Genomic DNA, 22,107 nt, shown 5'->3' on the forward strand with positions numbered 1-22,107 from the left:
TAATGCAGATGGCTTATAGAATTCAGTTCTACAAGACACTGTTGAAACAGCAAGTTATTATTCAGGCAAGAACATATTAATGCTTCATGAATAAATTTTCAGCTGAGAAGTGTCAGAAGGAACTTCCACCATGACAAAAGCACACCATAACTGCCCACAACAGTTGGGTGACACTGGCTGGACTTTGTATCACATCCCATTGAGAAGGAGCAGCTTTTCAGATCCTTGCTGATAGCCCTGGGGTGCCAAGTAGTGGAAAATTAGATCTTTGTCTTAAAAATACTGGTGTTTCACATAAGAAATAGAAGCATTAGCACAAACCTGTTTGAACCTGCTTCCAACTCTGATTCTGCATGTGTAAATCCACGAAAGTCAATGGGGACTTTGTTTATGCTACATGCTCTCCCATCGTGTCCATACAGACAGATAAGTGTGAAAAAAGGAGATCCCTTTTAGGCACATCTGGTTCAAACTCCTACTGTACTCACCTGTGTGTGCCACATAACCGGGAATTTGCTAGAATAATTCATTTCATTCTACAGAAATGTGGATATGTGAGAATACTGAGCCTTCTACACCTGGCCCACACTTGAGACTTATAACCCCTGAAACGACCTAGTATCCTTGCATCAATAGAAACCACTTTTACTATAGATACAGACAAAACTACTTCAGCAGAAAAGCAAAAAGGCATGATGGTGATGCAGCCATCGGTGGTGTCACCCCTCCCACCTCGAGCAAACCTGATTTTCAAGCGTAACAGATATGCTTTACTATGCCTTTTTTGAGGTGAGTTAGCCTGAAAACCCAAGTGGTCTGCAAGACCTCTCAATTTTGCAAGACGGTGCAGAACATAATCAGAGAAGACACTATGTATCCCGAAATGCGGCCACCTGCTTTGAAGCCAGCCTTTGCACTCTTCAGAGACTCGCTTAGTCACAGAATCCTGACAATTCGGGCTGAGGCAGATCTTATACTAGTAAATGAGAGTCTTTATTAACGCTGTGAGACTACTATACAAGGACAAATCCTGCAACTCTTCATCTAGCAAAACGTATTTCACTGGAAGCTTACCAACATGAAAAGACTGAGGATCAGTCTTCTCTGATTACTAAATCAGATGCAGACCAATGCTGACACATCAAGCTCTTATCCAGGGATTGGTTCACAAAGGAAAGATTGAATTAATATTTTAAATCAAAACCAGCTTTCTTGGTTAAAAACAAAACAAACACACACCAATTCTCAGTGCTCTAATTTTAAGAGCATTTTTTTTTTCAGTTTTGCTTCCACTCCTACCCAAATTACATAACCAGAACTGCAAAGAAGTCATGTCCACATAGGAACTTCAACCACAATGACACAAGTGGTCTAAATTTACATTAAGAGCACTTCTCGTTAACTCAGCTTCTCCCATATGCACAAGCTCTTGCACTAGATATTCAATTCCTTCAGTTAACTGCAGTGTCATATATAATTAACCTATGCTTGCTAAACTTCCTCAGAAGAACTCTTAAAAAGGTAAGAGCCAAAGAGCAGCCTCAGCAAATTCCCTCTCCTTAAGCTGTTACTGTACTGTCCTAGTTGGCATTCTTTGGATCCAGCATAGTCCTCGGACTGTAATATTTTGTGTTGCTCCATTAAATATTTTCTTTTCAGAATCCATGCTATTATTTCCTGTCTCTCTTCAAAGTGCGAAGTTAGACTGCTTTATGGATTAAATATATTGCCAATTATTTAGCCCTTGTATTTTATGTTACGCCTAGCTCACTAAAATGCTATTAAGCAAGTCTCAGCCACAGGCAAAACATCTACACTATTGAAACCAGCAAAATTCTGCTATGGACTCAAATGACCAAGCTGTCACTCTAAATACAAACAAGAGGGCACCACTAGAAGATGTCAAAACAGTATAAACAGCATTCACGTTGCATCCTCGTGTCGGAGCCTGCACTACACGCGCAGAGAGAGACACAGAGAGCCCTCACATGGTGTTTGTTAAACACACACTAGTGACCCACGGGGACCTCACAGACCCCCTTGCAGCCTAGCGGTGAATCGTAGAATCACGGAATCACAGAATCACGGAATCAAAGAAACATGGAATCAAATAATCATGTCCTTGTGTTGGAGCCTACACTATACATATGGAGAGAGACACAGAGAGTCCTCACATGGTGTTTGTTAAAAACACACTGGTGACCCACAGGAACCCCGCAGACCCCCTCATAGCCTAGTGGTGAATCACAGAATCATAGAATCACGTAATCAAATAATCACTGAATCAAAGAATCATGAAATCCTAGAATCACTGAATCAAATAATCACTTAATCAAAGGATAATGGGATCATAGAATCACGGAATCAAATATTCAAGGAATCACAGAATCAAAGGACCACTGAATCAAATAATCAAAGAATCATGGAAACACAGAATCATGGAATTACCAGGTTGGAAAAGACCTCTGAGCTCACCGAGTCCAACCATCCCCACCAGCTGCTGACCCCAGCTCCAGTCACAGCCCTCCCGGCCACCCAGTCCCATCAGAACCCCTCGGCAAGGCAAGACGGAGTTGGGAAACTGAATTTCACTTCCATGAGGAGCCGAAAAGCCAGCCTCGCACGCCTTCCCGGTCACGTCCCGAGTTATTTAAGTAAATAACCGCTCGGCAGGCGCGGAGGGGCAGGCGGGAGCGGGCTGCGCGGTATCCCGTGCCCGCCGCGCTCCCAGTGCGCAGGAACCCCTGCCGGCAGCGCGCTCCACCGCTGGATTCGCGCTCCCCATCACTTTTTCCCGCAAGCGCTGTGAGACCCACCGGCTTTTTCCAAGCAAATCCGCAAACCCCGAGCGGAACCGAGCGATTTTAAGGTCCCTCCAACCCAAACCATTCTATGTTTTTATAGGGGTTTTTTTTGCCGCCCAAATCGCTATCCTTTAAGCGCCCGGCGGCAAACCGTGCTCCGCCGCCGGGGTCCCGAGCGCACTTCGGCGACTTGGGAGCGATGGGATCAACTCCCACGCGACGTCTCGGGCGCGCTTTTGTCTGCCAAGCAGAAGGGATAAACGCACCCACGCGACGCCACAGCCGCTCGGAGAGGTGAAGAAGACGATCCCGCCCGCGCCGCAGCCCCGCGCCCCGCCCGGGCTCCCCTCCGCATCCCCGCACCGCGCCCTCCCGCCGCTGCGTTACCTCCGCCCGCTCCGCCGCCCCGACAGCGCCAGCCGCGAGCGGCAGCGGCGCCCGGACCCCCCGCCCCGCCCCGCCCCGCCCCCTGGCGGGGCCGCCGGGCTCTGCGCCCCCGCCTCGGGGCAGCGGCACCGCGGCGCCCCCTGCGCCGCCCGGGCAGGTGCGAGCGGCGGGGACAGGCGGGGCGGGGGGTGAGCGTCCCGTCCCTCGCTGTGCGCAGCGCCCGGGGCACGGGGCGGGCTGCAGCCCCGCGCTCTGCCGCAGCAGTGCTCCATGGAATCAGAGAATCACCAGGTTGGAAAAGACCTCTTGGATCATCGAGTCCAACCATTCCTATCTGCCACTAAACCATGTCCCCGAGCACCTCGTCTGCCCGTCTTTTAAATACCTCCAGGATGGAGACTCCACCACCTCCCTGGGCAGCCTCTGACAGTGCCCGATGACCCTTTCTGTGAAAAATATTTTCCTGATATCCATTATGAACCTCCCCTGGCGCAGCTTGAGGCCATTCCCCCTTGTCCTATCACCCGTCACTTGGGAGAAGGCCAGATCCCTCCTCTCCACAACCTCCTTTCAGGTAGTTGTAGAGAGCAATAAGGTTTCCCCTCAGCCTCCTCTTCTCCAGGCTAAACAACTCCAGTTCCCTCAGCTGCTGCTCGTAAGACTTGTTCTCCAGCCCCCTCACCAGCTTTGTTGCTCTTCTCTGGACACACTCCAGAGCCTCAACATCCTTCTTGGAGAGAGGGGCCCAGAATTGAACACAGTATTCGTGGTGCGGTTGCACCAGTGCCGAGTACAGAGGGAGAATAACCTCCCTGGACCTGCTGGTCACGCACTTTCTGATACACGCCAAGACACCATTGGCCCCCTGGGCACACTGCTGGCTCATGTTCAGTCAGCTGTCAACCAACACCCTCCGGTCTTTCTCCTCCAGGCAGCTTTCTAGCCACTCTTTCCATAGTCTGTAGCGCTGCACAGGGTTGTTGTGTCTCAAGTGCAGGACCCGCATTGAATCATAGAAACATTGAATCATAGAATCACAGAATAGTTTGGTTTGGAAGGTGCTGCCAAACTAACATGATCACCTTCTATGACAAGGTGACCCATTTACTGGATGAGCGAAAGACTGTGGATGTAGTCTTGTTGGATTTCAGTAAAGCCTTTTACGCAGTTTCTCACAGCATTCTGCTCAGGAAACTGTCAGCCTCTGGCCTGGACAGGCGCACAGTCTTCTGGGTGGAAAACTGGTTGGATGGCCGGGCCCAAAGAGTTGTGGTAAATGGAGTTAACTCCAGCTGGAGGCCGGTCTCAAGTGGTGCCTCGCAGGACTCAGTGCTGGGTCCAGTCCTGTTTATTATCTTTGTCAATGACCTGGATGAAGGGATTGAGTGCACCCTTAGCAGGTTTGCAGAAGACACTAAGCTGGAAGGAAGTGTGGATCTGCTTGAGGGTAGGGAGGCTCTGCAAAGAGATCTGAACAGGCTGGGCCGATGGGCTATTACTGCAGTCCCTGATAAAAAGTTTCTCCCCGTCATTCTTATAAGCCTCTTTTAAGTATTAAGTATTAGTGACTGCAAAGTCTTCCAGAGATAAAGATGGGCAAAAATACACTCTGTTCATATTTTTGACAGCTGTAATGAGCTCAGGGAAGAATTATGTAAACATTATTATGCGTAATAAACACATGTCAGCGTTAGGCAGTCTTGTGTAGAAATGTTGGTAAAAGCCATGGTGAACGTTTTATTCATAATGTCTTTTTAACTTTATGTAGCTGGTGTAATAGGCCTTGTGCTTTGCTGTTGCCTCGACGGAAAATCATTACCCAGTAATAGATGAGGCAGTTCGGAAGGAGAGCCACTGGGATACTGCACACTTTCATTCATAGATGCTACGTATTAGAGGAAGTAGCAGGAGGCCTGCCAACTTTCCCAATTTAATTATTAAGCTGTCAGTTCCTGACTCCTTGTTTCAACTTCCTGAGGCAACATCTGGCTGTAATAACAAAAATAAATAAATAAAATAAAATTTGATCATTCACTCAGCAGCATTCTATTTGCAGTGTCCTTTTTACTGCAACTTCTATGAAAAACTCAATACGGGGGAGCTGGACTTGGCATCTCTCTGAACTCCCCAGAAGTAAAGACAAGAACAGTGTCAGCTGTGATCCACAAGGTGAAGCTCTGCAGAAGGCTGTATCATACTTGAACCTTTTCTCAACCAGTCCGGTGTTGTGCATTTTATTCTTCCTAATCCTTCTTTTATTCAAAAGAACATCAGCGGTTTTGTCACTGCATGAAGCTGAATGATACGGCTTTGAGAGATAAAAAAATGAGATCTTTGTTAGCCAAGAATTTTTGCATTTTCATCAAATGTTTCTTCAAAAGAGTAATGTTGATTTCAGAAAAAAAAAAAAAGCTGTAAAGGATGTCAGATTTAATGCCTCCAAATGTAAGCGGAACACTGAAGAGAAGTTTTAAAATATCTGTGACTACATCGTGATGTTTTCTCTGGTTCTGTTTCATATGGTATGACAGCTTCAGTTCACAATTCGTTATCACAGTGGCTTTTGGAACCATGTACCTCTTTTTTTCCATATCCTTATTCAAACACACGCACACGCTTGCAAAAATATGTATCTATATATGCACACATGCACACAGAGAGACAAATGCGGAGTGACTCAGCTCTGCATTCTACTTGCTTAATCAGTTTTCAAAGCTCCGACACTGTTCTTTTTTATTTAAAATGCCTAAAGCCACCTTTCCCACTTTGCTTGTTTCACTGCCAAGGTGTGGAGCCTTTGACAAAGCTAGGCCACCTACGCTGCCTTCTGTGCGTCGCACTCTCCAAAACGGCCTTCCTGCAGTTCAGGAGGTCAGCCCTGCCATTAATCAGACAGCAGCTTCAGCACTGACCTTGCACACTAGTCCTGGGGTATCCTGGAAGACCTTTATTCCTGGTGGTCACTTGGAGCTAAGGAAGGAAATCGAGATCTGAAGGCAGAGGTCTTGCAAGCCCAAATGGGGATGAAATGGTACCAGGAATGCTGTGGGCTGACCACCATCACCCATGAACAACATTCTGCACAACACAGCACTTTGGTCTCCTCTGTGCTGCAGACTGTCAGGAGGTGCAGCAGCTGTGGGGTTAAGTATAAGTTGGGCATGTGTGGCCTAATTCCAAGTGTGACTCCTTCCCTTAGTGTAGCACTTCTTCTGGTTTTCCCATTCCATTAATTCTCTCTGCCATTAAGAAGGTAGGTTTAGAGATCAGAAGAGTCTGAAATCAATGTTGCTGTCATTTGGGCTCCAGTCAGAGGTTTGACATTATGTCCCTTTTTTTTTTTCCTCCACTCAAGTTTCCTTCCTCTCACAGCTTGGAGGAACTTCTGGAACATTTTATTGATTCTTTATCTGCTCTCCACTGGAACTGCTCATAATTCCTGGCTTCCTAAGGCTCAATGGGTACTTTTTCTTTTATATCCTCCAGTTTAAGCAGCAAAAAGGCTAACTACCCTGTTATGTAGGGCAGACTTTTCTTAAATCATTGAAAGAACCCTGGATAATCCTTTCATACCTGTCTCCCATCTTCAAGTAAAATGACTATACCTCATAGGAGGGGATTGAATATTTTATGTAAATTCTATTCAAGATTCTCTTGTTTTCTCTATAAATCAGGAAAGATCAGACAGACTCTTCCTTTAGACTGTAAAGAAGAAGGAAAACTGAGTGAAGGGAAGACGTTGAAAGTAGTAGATTTTCTGGTCAAATTCTATTTATCATTTTTTCTACCACTAGCAAATTTCCAGGCGTACTGCTCAGATTTATTTTTAGAAAAGTTATGTGGGATTAAAAATAAAAAAAATAAATAATTAAAACAAAACATTTCAGCGTGCTCTGAACCAAAGCAACATTTCTGAGATAGCAGCAAAGAGTATGCTGAGTCCTGTGACCAAATGCATCTTCAAAATCCTAGCCTCTTGTGTCAGAAAAAAGAGTTTGTACTATAGGAAGGAGAATTTGTACTTGTGTACCTTAAGGAGTCTATCATCAATTTCCCTACTTATTGCTCAGGAGATCCCTTCACAACTTCTGTACCATATATGAATTCAGCAGTAAAAAGGAAACTAGGCAAAACCCAACCAAATCTTTCATGGGGGAAAAAAAAATACTGGAGGACAATTTAACATAGAGAGCTTCACAATCTGCTGGTGAAGGTCAATAACATGATGGATAAGGCTACAACAGATGTATTTATATATTTACAAATGTGAAAGCAGAAATTAGGGTCTTCTTAAAACTAGCAGCTGTTAATTGCCAACCTCACATACAGACACACACTGGGAGAGACTGCTAATTAACTGAATGAAAAACTAGAGGAGTTTCTGCGCTGAGTTACTTGACATAGACTTAAGAAATCAGACAGAGAGTCTTGATTGCCTGGCAGATACCAAGCTGAATAACATTTGTTGGCTATATGGAGGCAATGATGTCTATCTGAAAAAGAATTGCCTATGGAGAAGGAGGCTTTACCAGGGGAAGCAGGATGTGCTGATCCGCAAGGGCCAGCATCAATAGCTATTAGAACAAACTGAAGGGCCTCCCAGATATCTGCTGTTGTAAGGTCTGGAGACATCAGCTCGTATAAAAATGCAAAATGCTTGAGATTCAGATTCTAAAATTACTTTCCTTAATGAAAAGCATCATGGGCTGAAAGGAAGGAGAGGCGTCCTGCAGGATTTGAAACGTCAGCCAGCAGACAAGAGAAATTCAGAATCCCACTAAGCTTGGGGGGAAATTTCTGCACACTTAAATGAACAGGTTTTGCAACAGCCGGCACTCACCTAAGGACATGACATGGATCCCAAGGTATTAATAATCATAACTCAATCCCTAGCAATACTGATACTTTTTTCCTACCAGATACTGGTAAGAAAGAGCATGGAGTCTGTGAGTAGAGTTTAGAACACAAACTTTGTCTCTGCTGTGCTTACTGGGTAACAGAGATGAGATTTTACCTTTGGAGATGAGATTTTACCTTTGGAGATGAGAAATAAAGCTGTGGTACAATCAGACCGTCATGCAGTAATAACTGATGGTGTCAGCTGAGGCTACAGGAGCATCTGCAGCTACAAATATTCAGCTGGGACTCCTTTAGGCTTCTGTGCGTCAGCTGGTCTTCGATTATCTCCTTGGGAATTGAACTAAGCAACACATGGGTGCCGTGCCTTCTGAATGCTTGATAAAGGAAGTAAAAAAATAAAGCTAATGAAAAATCCAACCACTATAATTGATATTGTAAAACCTCCTCTACTGAGCTAGGTAATGACTTAATAAGGGCATGCAAAAGACAAGGAAGGAATGCATTAGAAGAGCTAACCCATTTGTTACTTGAGAGCTTTCTTCAATGATAATGAGAAGATTGGGAGAGATAATTAGGTGCATTTTGTTTAAAGAACTACTTCATGAGGTTGTCCCCAGGATGGATTGGCAGGGAGTATCAGGTAGGAAGTGTACTGGTAAGACAGTATGAAGAACATGGGAGTGGAAAAGGTTGTAAAGGTCTTTAGGGAGTTGGGTTGTAAAATTGCAGAAGGCAACGTCAGTATGCAAGAAATCATGTCACCTTGGCATATAACAAGTGATAATGAAATGGAACCTAAATTACAGAAAAAAATTGTACGGGGCAGAAAAATACTTGCAAATGTGGAGGCAAATGAAATACAAGAGATCTGGCTAAAGTAGTATGGACTTAGCTAATAAGGAAAAACCTTGATTTGGATTTAGAAAATGAAAAAATAAGTTATGGAAAGACAGATGTCTAAATAAAGCTGTGTTTGTATTTCTGATTTCATCCCATATATTTATAATAACATGTAATTCCTCCAAGATTTCTGCTAGATCTTCTCTTGAAGGAATTAATCCATCAAGTAGGCACAGATCAGTGTTATTTAGGGGTCACAAATTAAACAAAAATTAAACAACAGGGACCCTTAATTCCTTAGAGATCCTTAAGGTTGATCATGGTAGGTGTGGAATTCATGGAGTACACGGACTATGCTGCCTACACCTTTACAAAGCACCATCAAAAAGGTGTTTTCAGAAGCAATGAGTAGAAATAAGTTTTGCTGATAGTATGTTGATAGAAGCAAAGTATGCTTCTCAAATGTTTTTTGTAGCCCAGCCGCTAAGGGATGACAGACTGGGGACAGTTGCACGTACACTGATGAATCATAGTGTTGCAGTTTGGCCCAGCAAGCTGTGTGTTCTGGCAGGTGACTCTGAATAGCTGTTGTAAGTCAAAGCTTTAGACATCTTCAGACAAGCATGAACTAGTGTTATCCTGCAAGTAATGGAAGGGATGTACTATGTAAATCATGTGGTGGGCCATGCTTAGGGTTCTGATCACAGAAGAACAACAAATCTGTGTTACAAAGGTCCTTGTGTCATCTTTTTATGTAATACCACTCAGCCCTCAACAATCCATTACTCTTCTGATAAAATTATTTCTGGACTCGTGCTTCCTGAGAAACTTTCATATTTGTCAAAAATTGGCAAGGACCTTTGCACCTGCACAGGTGCCAGACGCAAAAGACTTTTATGTCAGTGACATGTGACAGTATTTCAAAATATGGACCAAAATGCAAGTCAGATGTGAGCATGCCAAACACAAGGTAACCAAAAAGCCACTACACTACACCCAAAACCCCCAAACAAACAAAAAATGAGAATAATCTGTCCATCTAAGAAAAGATCAGAAAGTTACCACTATGCAACTAAATACTGGAAGACTGAGTCTAGAGGAGGGCTTAAAAAAGCAGAAGTTTTCAGCATAGTATGCTTCCAAATAATGGGCCTGGCCCACAAATTATGGACTTTGTATTCCTGCATAATTTTAGTCCATCTAAAAGTAGAGCCCTGGGAATGACTACAGCTTTCAAAAAAAAAAAAATGTAGATGGTGGATTCCCTGATTTTCTAGGAGATTCTACAATTTTGAAACTTGTGTTGCTGGTTTAGAGTTCATGTAAAACTAAATGGAGGAAAAAGCTATAATAATCAGTGCAAACAGCCATAGGGATATGTGTCTTTATAAATGTGTCTTAATAAATGTGTCAGTTTTTCAATATATATGCCTTTTTAATATATATAAAAAATAGAAAAAAAGTTAAGTCCTACCGACACATGTAGAAGTTCTTATTTGCAGTATCTCAGCATACTTCTCCCTGGCTTTGCTTCCTGAATTCAGTCTCTAAGGCAGATACTCAATCCTGCAATTACTTTTGAAATGACATTCCTATAACTTAACTCCTTCAGTGAACAGTGTGGAGTACAATATGGAAGAATATTTTTAGGTGACTTATTTTAGCAGTTACTTTTTACGATCTTGTACAAGTTGATTGATGAATAGGTGCACACAATGCACCTACCTTCCCTAGGGTCTTACATGTTAGCAACCAATATTTAATGTAATAAAGAATAAGGAGTGGTAATTGAACCTGTAATTCTATTGTCCTCCAATGTATTCTTGGATGAGCTGTAAGTGGGTGACATTGGTTGAAGAAAAGATTAAGCAGATGCTCAACTGGTAAACATACCATAGATCTATTGCTGCCACCAGTTTTTGTTTCATCAGAGAATGTGCTCTACATTTGTAAGCAGTCCTGTGGACTCTGCTGAACAACAGGGCACGATTCATGAGCTGAAACATAGCTTTCCAGTCTCCTGCTGAAGAGGAATTAGGAGATACCCTAGGGCATCTGATAATGGCACTGTACACCTATGTCATGGCAAGCCTGCAACATCCCTAACCTGGAGTAAATTTTACACTGAGCCTCTAGATTCTTTCTGGCCATCTTTTCATTGAATCTTAAATATTTCATTCTTTTATGCTTATTTGGAAATAATTATCTCCAAAACAATACAAACAAGAAAGGAAGCAAACAAACAAGAACACAACTAGGGTGTCTGTAATTGAGACCTTAGGCATAATTGTTTATCTGTGGAGGATAAAGCATAGCTATTTATCTATGTCAACCTTTGACTGCTTTCTTAGTCACATGGAACAGCATATTAAAAAAAGAAAGGATGATGTATAGGGACAACAGTTACTCCGAGGAGGTTTGCAAATCCTGGCTGTCACTGTTCCATTCAACCCAATGAGGTCACTCTTCTAATTAAAAGTTTTACATCAAGCCTTCAGTCTGCCTTCTGGGTTGTCATAAACACAGTTGATATTTATTATTATTTATGCTGTAGTACTTTTCCAACTGTGTTTGGGTTTTGTGCAAATAAAGGAAGAAACAAACTTATTGCTATGGGCATAAAATACGCCTTCCTAATTTAGGAAAACAGCTCTCTGACAGCTAGACTCGGTAAGCGTTACCGAGTTTCATCCATATATATCCATGTATTTCTTGCATATATATCTCTCCATATATTTCTTGTGGAGTGTTCTGCTATCTCTTTCTATAATGAGTAATATGAAAATTCCATTGAATCATATTTAGGAGTGAAAATGAAGCGGGAAGGAATGGGGACCACCACCTCCATGACCCCTTCTGTCTGGCGGGGGCCAGCAGGGGGAGAGCTTCCTTTACCGGGCATTTCCTCATTTTAACCCTAACATCTGGTTCCCTGGTAGGTTTTGTCATTGCTCTACTTAACTCACATTTCCATTTTAAGTGAACATTCTTCCACTGTGTTCTTTTACTGGTTGCTATTGTTCTGTACCGTGGCATTGCCTGGCCTTTCCGTTGACAGAGACAAAATATCAGTGCCTCTTCTGCAGAAAATAATCTGAATAAGCTGAAAGCAAATAGTATAATCATCAAGGCACCGTTTAAATTAAACTGAACCCCAGACCCAGGAATGCACAACATACTAAGACCAACCTTCTCTCTCTTTGTGGCCAGTCGTAATATAGCATCATTGGCATTTATGATCTGAGTGAAGTTTTGTTTAAAATGTCATCAGTATTTCTAAGTATGAAAAACACTTCTTGGAATTATTTATACACAAGACAGGTTTTTATTTAAAGGAGTTATTTACTTCTTTAATTTCGATATGCTCACAAGGTAAGTCTGAGACTTGTTTACTTGACAATGTCCAAGCACAAACATTAACTTTTAACACTTGGCTTGCAAATATGATAAAGAACTATTTTGATAAGGTTGGAAGTTGTTGTTACTATCTCCCAGTAATCTAGTTCTTTCTGTGGCATTATGTCCTTCTCCTTTTCCCACAACTGACTGGTTCACCTACTTAAGTCTTTGGGAAAACAACAGTTATTTGCTAAATGCTTTCACAGACCATAGTAGAGGAAGGTCCTGACCTGACTGGTCTTTGGTCTTAGAACAGTTTAAAGGAATTTATTATTTACTATGATTATGTTTAATATATAATGGAAAATTTCCATTGCTCTCATGCTTTATCGAAGGTTATTTTTTACCCTACTTAAATATATCTCTGTTGCCCTCAGAGGGACATGTTTGCAATACAGCAGCTTCTGCAATAAAAACATGATATAGATTACATAGAATAATGTTTGTGTTAAAGTCAGACATGAGGAAATAGTGTAACATTTTGAAGTCTTGCAGTGGCAGAAAAACTTGCGTGTCATGATGACATTTTCCTTTTGTTTGGACTCTGCTAGGTAGCAAGCATCTGAAACAGAAGTCCTGTATTTATCTACAAGCAGTCACAGTACTACCAGCAGTGCATGCTCCTTTGAGTTTGCCATGGTTCAACTCTGCCCAAGGATGAGTGAACACCATTTTGAATATAAAGGCACTTCAATTTCCACCTTATTCTATCATTATTCAATCCCGGGTCTCTGCTGAGACTATGCTAGTAAAAGAAGTGCCACATATGAAAATGGCTTTTATGATATGCATTTGCCCTCAAAAAGTCCAGTTGCAACAGTAACTGATGTGTCTGCATAAAGTGTATTTTTGTGTATAGGAGAGAGAGAATGTGTATGTATTTTCTAGGAGATTAAAACAAAATAATGGGTGCATATAGGTTATTTGAATATTTGTCCCTTTGCATTTGAAAGTTCTGGACTGTGCAACCAGCATTTCCTCTGCCCTCCCACAGTGTGTTTTAGTCCAAGCAGCCACAAAATTCTCAGAACGTTCAACCAACCAAATCACTTCAGGTCTGCAAGAGCTCCACTGTCGTGGATTTTTTACATCTGCGAATTAATGGGAAATGCTATTTTTTTCATTTAGTAGTATTGTCTTCTCCATTTGGATTTATTTCACACAAGAGAAAACGTCTCTGGATTTTTTATCAGCAATGTGCTGAGAAAAAAATGGTAAAATTTCAGAAGTGTATATCCTAAATTTCCAGGGAGGAAGGCAGGCAATATGCAGTCATGAGTCTTTCGGGAAACAGATCTTGACCACACTGGATATTTTAAGTTTTCATTACATCTGAAAAATAAGGAAAAAAAATAAAAAGTACTACGCCTCCCCCTTTTCAACTTTCACGTCCTAATTTACAACGGTGAAAGTCACTTTTAACTCAGTTTTTCTCCACATACGCTGTCATCGCTGCAATATCTTTTTGTCAGTACACCTTCTACATTATTTTTTTTAATCCATTGGCCATCTGCAATTCTATTTGTCAGAAGTCTGAAAGGTATTTTGTTACAAGTCGTATGCAATTAGTGCCTTGGTGGAGTACAGAGAATGTGCTGGTGCTGCCACCAAAGCAAGAAGAAGCCTATGTGGGATCTAGGGTTACACATGCTCACTACCCAGCCAAGCAAGTGCTGGCCAGTCCTTGCAGACTTTTCTTCACCTGGCAGCATAAATAAAGTGTAGGTGGGGGGCACAGGCAGGAGCTGATGGTCTGGTGAGTAGATCAGGGAGATTTTGCAGGAGGTGAGTTAACGATCTGAAGAGAATAAGAGGATGTTGTAGTGGAAGGCAATAGGATGAAGGAGAAGCAACTACAGGTACAACAGGAGAGGGATTTGTTAATGGAATTGAATTTGGAGAAGATGTAGGACACAAGTTTATAGGAAGCAAAGCTGCCTTAATACTGTTGCTACAACCTGCTTACTGTAAATGTAATTGCTTGTAGACAATAGAAGACAATAATTGTAAATTATGAAATGTAATGCATGAGCTGTAGCTTATATATAACATGAGACAATATCTTCCCTGTTAACAGGCTTGAAGTTTAATGTCTTACTGGATTATCATGCCAATAATGAAGTTTTGTTATTTAAGAGAGATACATTATGGGAAAAACAATCATAGCAGCAGTATTCAAGTAGTTATCCACTCTGCAGTTTTCCCATATTTCCAAGCTGTTAGTTGCTTTAAAATAAGCTATAATTACATTAAATACTTCCCAGTATTCAAAAACTGGAATTGCTTGGCTTTCCACTGGCTTATTATCCTGTCATAAATGTGGGTGAAGGGTGAGGTGTGGTCACAAATAAAAAAGAAAATGGCCCAGCCGACACTATCTCATTAAAATGATGACTGCACAGCAGAAAACACTGGAAAACATTTCAGTTTTATATTAACTCTTGAAGTATACTAATTTACCCATAACTCTACACCAATAGTATAAATTTAGGCAGCGTACCTATATTTTCCTTTCTCTAGCTCAAGATAAACACTTTGTCTCATAAAAAGTAATTGATTTTACCTTTGGGACTAGATTCACTTACCAATACAATAATGGCAGCTCTAAGGAAGAACTAGATACACTATTGTCACAGAAGAATATTTGACTCTCCATCCCCATCCTGTTTGTTGGTTTGCTTACCTAAGTAAAATCATACTTGCCAAAGGAATCCAAAATAAGAAAGTTACCTCAAAAGTGGGAAAGCTATGGTCATCAGCAACTAAATGTTACAGCCACTGGAAATCCAAGATGCACAGGTCCAGAATAAAATGGAGAATTTCCATCTCCAGTGTAATTTCCATGGGAATATGCTCCATCCAATGATGGCAATTTACTAGAATGTTAGGAAGAAAAGTTAGATAAGTGAGTGAGCACCTGATGAGGAGTCCAGGTACATGACAAAGTTTTCCCCGTCAAAAGGGATTCAAGAAGTTACATCAAAGTGGTTAATACCTTTTTTACTCAGAACACAGTACTGAATATTTAGGGATATTTTCACTGGATGCCAACCCACAGACTCCCTTCGGAAACCAGCTGCTGTAAGAAAATGAGGATATTCATAAAAATAACTAAGGGAAAGCAGGAAGATCAGGACAGTCAATCTCAACAACGGGTAGAAACAGAAACAAATCTCATGGAGAAACAGAAAAGACTCTTCTCCCTGTGCAATGGCACCTACGTGAGAAAAGTAAGACAGTGGTAAACCCAAATATATTTGGGAGAGAAAGTCACTCCCCGTAAACTCTGCTCTCATTTTTTCTTCCTTAGTCTTAATATGAAAGCAATACAAATGACACTGCACAGACAATGCAGGTAATACTTTCATAGAATACAAGAGTGTAGAATTGGCTATAAAGCTTTGTTTTGTCTGTGTAAAGAAAAGACTATTATAAGTTAGGGAACTTGCTGGATCATAAAAGTATATACTTTATGGGTAGATAGAAATTGCCATCTTGTGGAGCAACGTTTCATACTATATATACCACTTTGATTCTCAAAATACAGCCTTGTGCAAAGGAACAAATTCAAAACATTTTCTAGTCATCAAGATGTATTAAAATTGGAGGTACAATTACTGCATTGGAGCATTAATTACTCTGTGAAGCCAAAGCGAGGTAGGCTTACAGCAATATTCAGCAAAGTTCATCCCCTTTTATCAGTGACCTTTCGTTTAGAATTTCTGTGATAGCACTTGGGGATATCACATTAAGTTTTTTAGTATAAAGTTGAGCACTGAACAGACTTTTAGAGCGATTATGGTGCTAGAGGGATATTTAATGGTGAAATCACTTACTGTAGTACTCATTTCTCAGAGCCAAGGTCTGAAGTGAAATGAATTTGGTGATCTTAGATTAGTCCTTGGTGGGCAGAGGTCCACGTCTGAAGTCAGCTACGTGTATAATTAGGTATAATTTCTACATCTGTTCAATAGAGGTTAATTGAACTATCATAATAATTGAATTCCAGTACTTCTGAGTTTTCTATTCAAAGTGTTCCTGTGAGATCAGAGCCAAGTATTCATCATATACCACATTTGTAGGAAATTCCTTTTGCACTCAGTATTTGGTTCATGGGTTAATGCAGGGCATTGGCATTTTTCAAATATCTGAGCACAAATACACATCCAGTCTCTCAAAATAAACAGGAAAAGAAAGAGCAAAATACCTGCTACAGGTGCATGGATTCTATACTGAGAATTCCTCATTGCTCAAGGAAACAGTCAAAAGCAGGTAGGTTACCAACTGACAAAGCAGGAAAGATCTAATAATTTTACCCATGCATTCTGCAAGAATTTAATTCTTCTTGTGATGGTATTTTAGATTCAATATATTTATTATCAGTGCTGTGCATTAATTTTGAGCCTGGAATATAACAGAGCTTTATTTTCATTCTACAGTCACAGGTGTGCAAACATATGACAAAAGCATATGCATGAATGCTGTGTATATTTACTCCTCTGTGTATGCAAGCAGTTACACATATTTTACAAGGCTACTGCTCACTCATTCAGAAAACTAACAGGTTTTCTTCTACTGCATTCTTATGAGAAAAAAAGTTGACAGGCACAGTGATGAACTGCATCCAATTATACATTCACCTGGGATCTAACATTATTGGATTATTCTTGGCTCACTACACTTGTCAGACTCTTTAAATTTTTAAGGAAACGACATTTGTTTTTCACTTACTGAGTTTAGCATTTATGAAGAAAACAGACTTTTGATAATGAAGTTCTTTGAACACTGAAATAGGCAAGCTACTGAATAAGGCTTTTTTGACAGAACAGGCAGGGAAGGCTTTCTCCATTCCTGTATAACTGTAGGCTTCTCAGCTAGGACTGCCCACAGAGACGTCAGGGATAGTCAGGGAGAGCAATTTTGCCATAACTCCTTCAAAAATTTAGACAGTTTATTAAAAATAATAAAAAATAAAAATATTCTGTCTAAAGAAAAGTTATTGGAAAAACTGCCATATTTTCTCCAGGTCTTTATGAACATTAAGCTTGAGTAACTTGGATCTGTCAGCTCCCTGGACTACTACTTTTATATTTATTATTAGCAGTATCTTGCTTTGACGTAGCATAGGAGTTACCCAGCTCACAGTGGGAAATAGAGGCAAGGCCTCAAATTACTAAATTATGATTTATTTTTTTTATTTCACAAATCGTTCCCAACTTTTGAACTTTTTGCTAATAAATTATTTCCTGTTTAACTAAAAGTGCTAGTTTCTAAAGAAAGTTTGGTTCTCAATCCATTTTACTTTTAACTACAAAATAATTTTATGAATAAAGTCTCGTCAACAATCCGTTAGAAAGAGGTCTACTGTTAGTGAGTTAAGATGAATATGTAACTGATCATCTTATAAACTTTTAGACTCACTCAGGCTGCTAGGACTGAATCCAGTGGTGTTCCTGTTTGAACAAGCAGAGTCAGGAGCAGTGCAAAGAACGTGGGACTGATCCAAATGAACACACTCAACATTTTTTGCAACTCAATCCCATAAACCAGTTTTAGTGATGCAATGAAGTTCACTGTCTGCTAAGTCATTTTGAGTCATAAAGTCCCCATTTGTGTAGTATAAATCAACATAACTATTCAACAATTAAATCTACAATGAATATATTTTTAAAATTACCAAACATTATGTTTCATTTTACAAGCTTTCACATGCATTCTTTATAGCTCACTGTCATGTAGTGCTTTATAAATGATACTTGATAAACAACAGCTGTATAATCTTAGAAATATTCATCAAGAGGCACATGTATCCATGGTAAATCACTTTTGACTTGTACAATGCTGGTGGCTGGCATATAATCTTCTAACTGCTTGCATGTGGAACATAATAGGACATGGCACTGTGCTTCTGTGAGACCAAAATACATTCAGAAAACATACTTGGATATCGGTTGCAAGCAGGAATGAAAAATGTTTGTCAAGTGCACAGTTCTGAAGTATAAATCTCATAGTAGACGCTGTATTTATGGGACACCACTATGTGTATTTTGCTTACTGTTTAGTTTTAAATTTGGCTTCATTGCACCGATTTTCACAGTTTATTGGTTCTGAAAACTAAAGCTTAGTGACGATGTGGTGTTAGAGATTGTGTTCACACTCCCATAAGATAAAACAAGCTGCTGCTGTTGTATTTCTATCAGCTGTTAGAGTTCTACTATTTCCCTAGATTACGTCATAGTTTATTTCCTATCTGTTATATGTTTCAGCTTTCAGGAGAGTTCTTGTGAGACAGAATATAGAATAAGAGGTTTTGGCTACTCTTTCAGATGCATCTGTATTTCTTCTGCAGAGCCAGATACCATGGTTCATATGTCACACTGAGTTTTGGGGAGGAAGAGATGAGGAGAGAAGGATATCATTCACAAGCTGATGGGAAGACAATACAGTTGTTACACAGCATTTGGGCTAAAGAACTGAAGTGCACTGTGATTGCTTCCTTTGGGCTCTTTGCTGAATTCAATAGCTCGTTACAGCAGTTTCACCTCTGTTTTATTGAGACCATGCAGTTTATATTTAATTTACGCTATACGGTTACAAGTATTGTTCCAGAAGCACCAGTATTTATCCTTCATTTCGGGTATTCTGAGAACGCCAGAGTCTGAGGTACAAACTATATCTACTTCACTCACACAGTAATTTCCACAACAGAGGTTTTGCTGCATTTTTTTAAATTGTATCTAGGATTCCCCTCACCTTATCATGTAAACCACATCAAATGTAAACCCCTCAGCAAAGCTTCCTCTAGCAGCCTATGGAGAAACAGACCAATTAATTAAGAGTCCAATTAGTCTCACCCTAAATAGCATCCAAGAAAAGTAGATGAACCTCCCTGTGAAGGGTTCTATCCCTGTAGACTCCCGAGGCAGCTTAAAAGGCTTCTTTAGAGTAGAAACACATTTTTTACAGGGTAGCGTGAAGTGACATGACTTCAGGCAGCTGTGCTCCTCTTAATCTCTGTGCAGTACCCACCCTCTACCACAGCTGCCCGTAACCACAGAGCACGTGGGGTTTGTGTGTGCATTGCAAAATTCATCCCACCTGTGCATATCAGATGTAGTTCAGGAAAGTAACCTACTTCACCTGGTCTGTCATGTCCACCTAAAACTATGAAATTAATCCATGAGTGGATAAATAGCTTCCACATGAGTTACAGGAAAATTTTCAGGATAACCCTGGAGCTGTCTAAGGGATATGCTTCTTGGACAGGCTTTCTATTGATTGTTTGCATCCATGATTTGCACTTGCTGTCTCTGCAGTTCTGCATTTGTGTCTGCATTATACCAAAACATCTCATTTTTTTGACAGAACTTAAAGGAGTCTCTATATCCTTTCAGCTCCATCCTTACTAGAGGAAAAGCTAGAGCATACCTTTTATTCTTCTATAGAGGCAGACCTTCGGTAGGACCTCTCAGCAAAGGGGATGCTGCAGAGAAAGTCTCCTGGCAGCCAAATTAAAAAATGGACTTCAGACTAAGGGGAAAACTGCATGCCTCTGAGACCAATAGTGGAAAATCAGGCAGTTTTTCTCATCTATCAAATCTAAATTTAGAAATATGACTTGCATAAGAAATCAGATTTGGTAGCTTTGTTTCTTGCTCATTAGAATTTATTATTAGGAAATGCAGAAGATAAATTTTCTTAGCTGTTTTTTTTTCAGACTTGAGGAATTTCCATACATTCGTGGGCATCTTATCTGTTGTGTTAGCAACTCCGGTTTTATTTGTGCATTGTGTCCATGTCTGTTTGTGAACAGATACAGCTCCTACCATGTATTTCCCCTTGTAACCTGTTTTAGGCCTTTTTGACTCTATACAACATGATTTTAATCAGTTTTATTTCTTTTAAATGTTTCTGTGACCTGTTGAGTTAAAGACTGGATCTGCTAAACCCAAACTAAAAGCAGAAAAGCTCTTATCACACAACGCTTCTGCAGAAATGAGAGCAAGCAGTAAAACCACAAAGTTAAAATGTTTCTTCAGATAAAATATATACTAAATTCATATTTTGAAAGCAGCAGAGAAAAAGGCAAGTATTCATGATTTAAAGATACCTCTCAGTTTGCTATTAATGGCACTCTGCTAACAACATAGGACCAAAAATCTTTTTCACAGTACATATTACTCCCAGTGAATTCCTAACTATACAAGACCTTCCCTTCTAGGTGTCAAGGTTTCCAACAGAAAGCAGTGACGAGTATTTAAAGAACAAAGCATGTAGAGGTATCTATTTCCCTTCTACACTCTTTCAGCTTTTGTCAGCTGTTTGGATTTCCTGAAACAAGGCAGCATCTGTAGAATTGGGTTTAAAATTCATTAATGAATCTCTTCTCTAGGGACTCATCTAATCCTTCTCTTGATTCATTTTGGTTTTGATCTCTACTCTGAAGCAACGAGTTATAAAATTGTATGTTGTATAAAAGCATTTTCTTTTTATTTTAAAACTGTTGCCGTCTGAATGTTCTCTAGTTCTTAATATTGTGGAAAAAAGTGAATAAAAATTCACTACCTACTAATATTTTTTTTATAAATCTCTATCATGTTTTGAACCTAATCTGATCTGTAGCACACCTTTTTTCCAAGATTATTGCCATAATTTCCTCTTTAGTTCTACTGGAAAGTTTATGAAACGGGGTCACTAAAGCTACACGCAGTGTTTAACCTGTTACATGTTTTCTGTTTTGTTCCCAGTTCTTTTCCTAAGAAGTCCTAACATTCTAGTTTCCATCAGTGATGGCATCATCTGGCAGATGATCTTCTGGTATGAGCCCTAATAAGCCACAAATCTCTGTCCAGGATGGAGACAGTTCCTTCAGAGTCCACTCTTTTTTTGTAACCAGGACAGATTTATTCCAAATGCATTACCCTGCACTTAGTGATACTGAACTTGCTTTTGCTGTATTATCCTACTGTCCTTTCCAGTGAAATCTGGAAGTCCCTGCCATCTTACATCCCAGGCAGCCCCTCTGCCAAGCAGCTCAGGAGAATGATGAGTAGTACAGATCCAGCTACTGGTATTTAGGGGACATGTTGGCTGAGAAGGTTGACCACTTACAGCTATTCTTTGTCATCTGCCTTTAAGTCAGTACTAACCCATGACAACAGCTTCTCATTAATCCTGTGGTAATTTATTCTGTAGAAGCCTTTAATGAGGAAATGTGTCAAAAACCTTTTAAAGATCTAAGTACATTAAGCATTAGTATCACTGTAACCTACATGCTTGTTGATAGTTTTAAAGAATACAAATACATTTGTAAGGAATGTCCTCCCTCAGAAGAAACTGTGTATTATGCAATATATTGTGGTTTTCCAGATTTAATCTCATAATTTATTATGTGTTTACCATTTCGGCTTATTTTCTAACATTTTGGCTTACATTCTACAGATCCAAGATCTCTCTGGAGTCCTTCATAAAGATTGGTGTCACATTTCCCACCTTCTGTTCCTCTGGCAATGGGTTAGACACCACTGTTAGTAGTTTAGCTATTTCATATTTGGGTTCTGTTATATGTCTTAAGTGAATACCATCTGTTCCTGGAGATTTCTTACTGTTCAGTGTGTCAATTTGCTCTAAAGCCTTTTCTATTGACACTTGAATTTGAGCCAGTTCCTCAGCCTTATCTCCAATAAGGAATGGCTGATCGCAGGACCTTATTCTCTTCTGTAATGAACATATGCAATAAATTAATTTAGCTTTCCTGCAGTAGCCTCACCTTCCTTGAATGTTCCTTTCATACTTTGATTGCCTGTTGGTCCCATCT

At 40.3% G+C, this 22,107-nt stretch overlaps 1 protein-coding gene across 2 annotated transcripts in view; it reads right to left on the bottom strand.

The window, feature by feature from the left end:
• The window catches only part of RARB (retinoic acid receptor beta), a 330,118-nt gene extending 326,886 nt beyond the window's left edge, over positions 1–3,232 (bottom strand). Inside the window, exon 1 of one of the 2 annotated variants that reach the window (XM_054059052.1) lies at positions 3,192–3,232. The gene's annotated coding sequence lies outside the window, so the exon portion shown is untranslated. The remainder of the gene's footprint in view (positions 1–3,191) is intronic. The other variant, XM_054059053.1, reaches the window with a different exon arrangement.
• Between the last annotated feature and the right edge of the window lie 18,875 nt (positions 3,233–22,107).

The sequence above is a fragment of the Cuculus canorus genome, chromosome 2 (genome assembly GCF_017976375.1).
Source record: "Cuculus canorus isolate bCucCan1 chromosome 2, bCucCan1.pri, whole genome shotgun sequence".
NCBI classification, from domain to species: domain Eukaryota; kingdom Metazoa; phylum Chordata; class Aves; order Cuculiformes; family Cuculidae; genus Cuculus; species Cuculus canorus.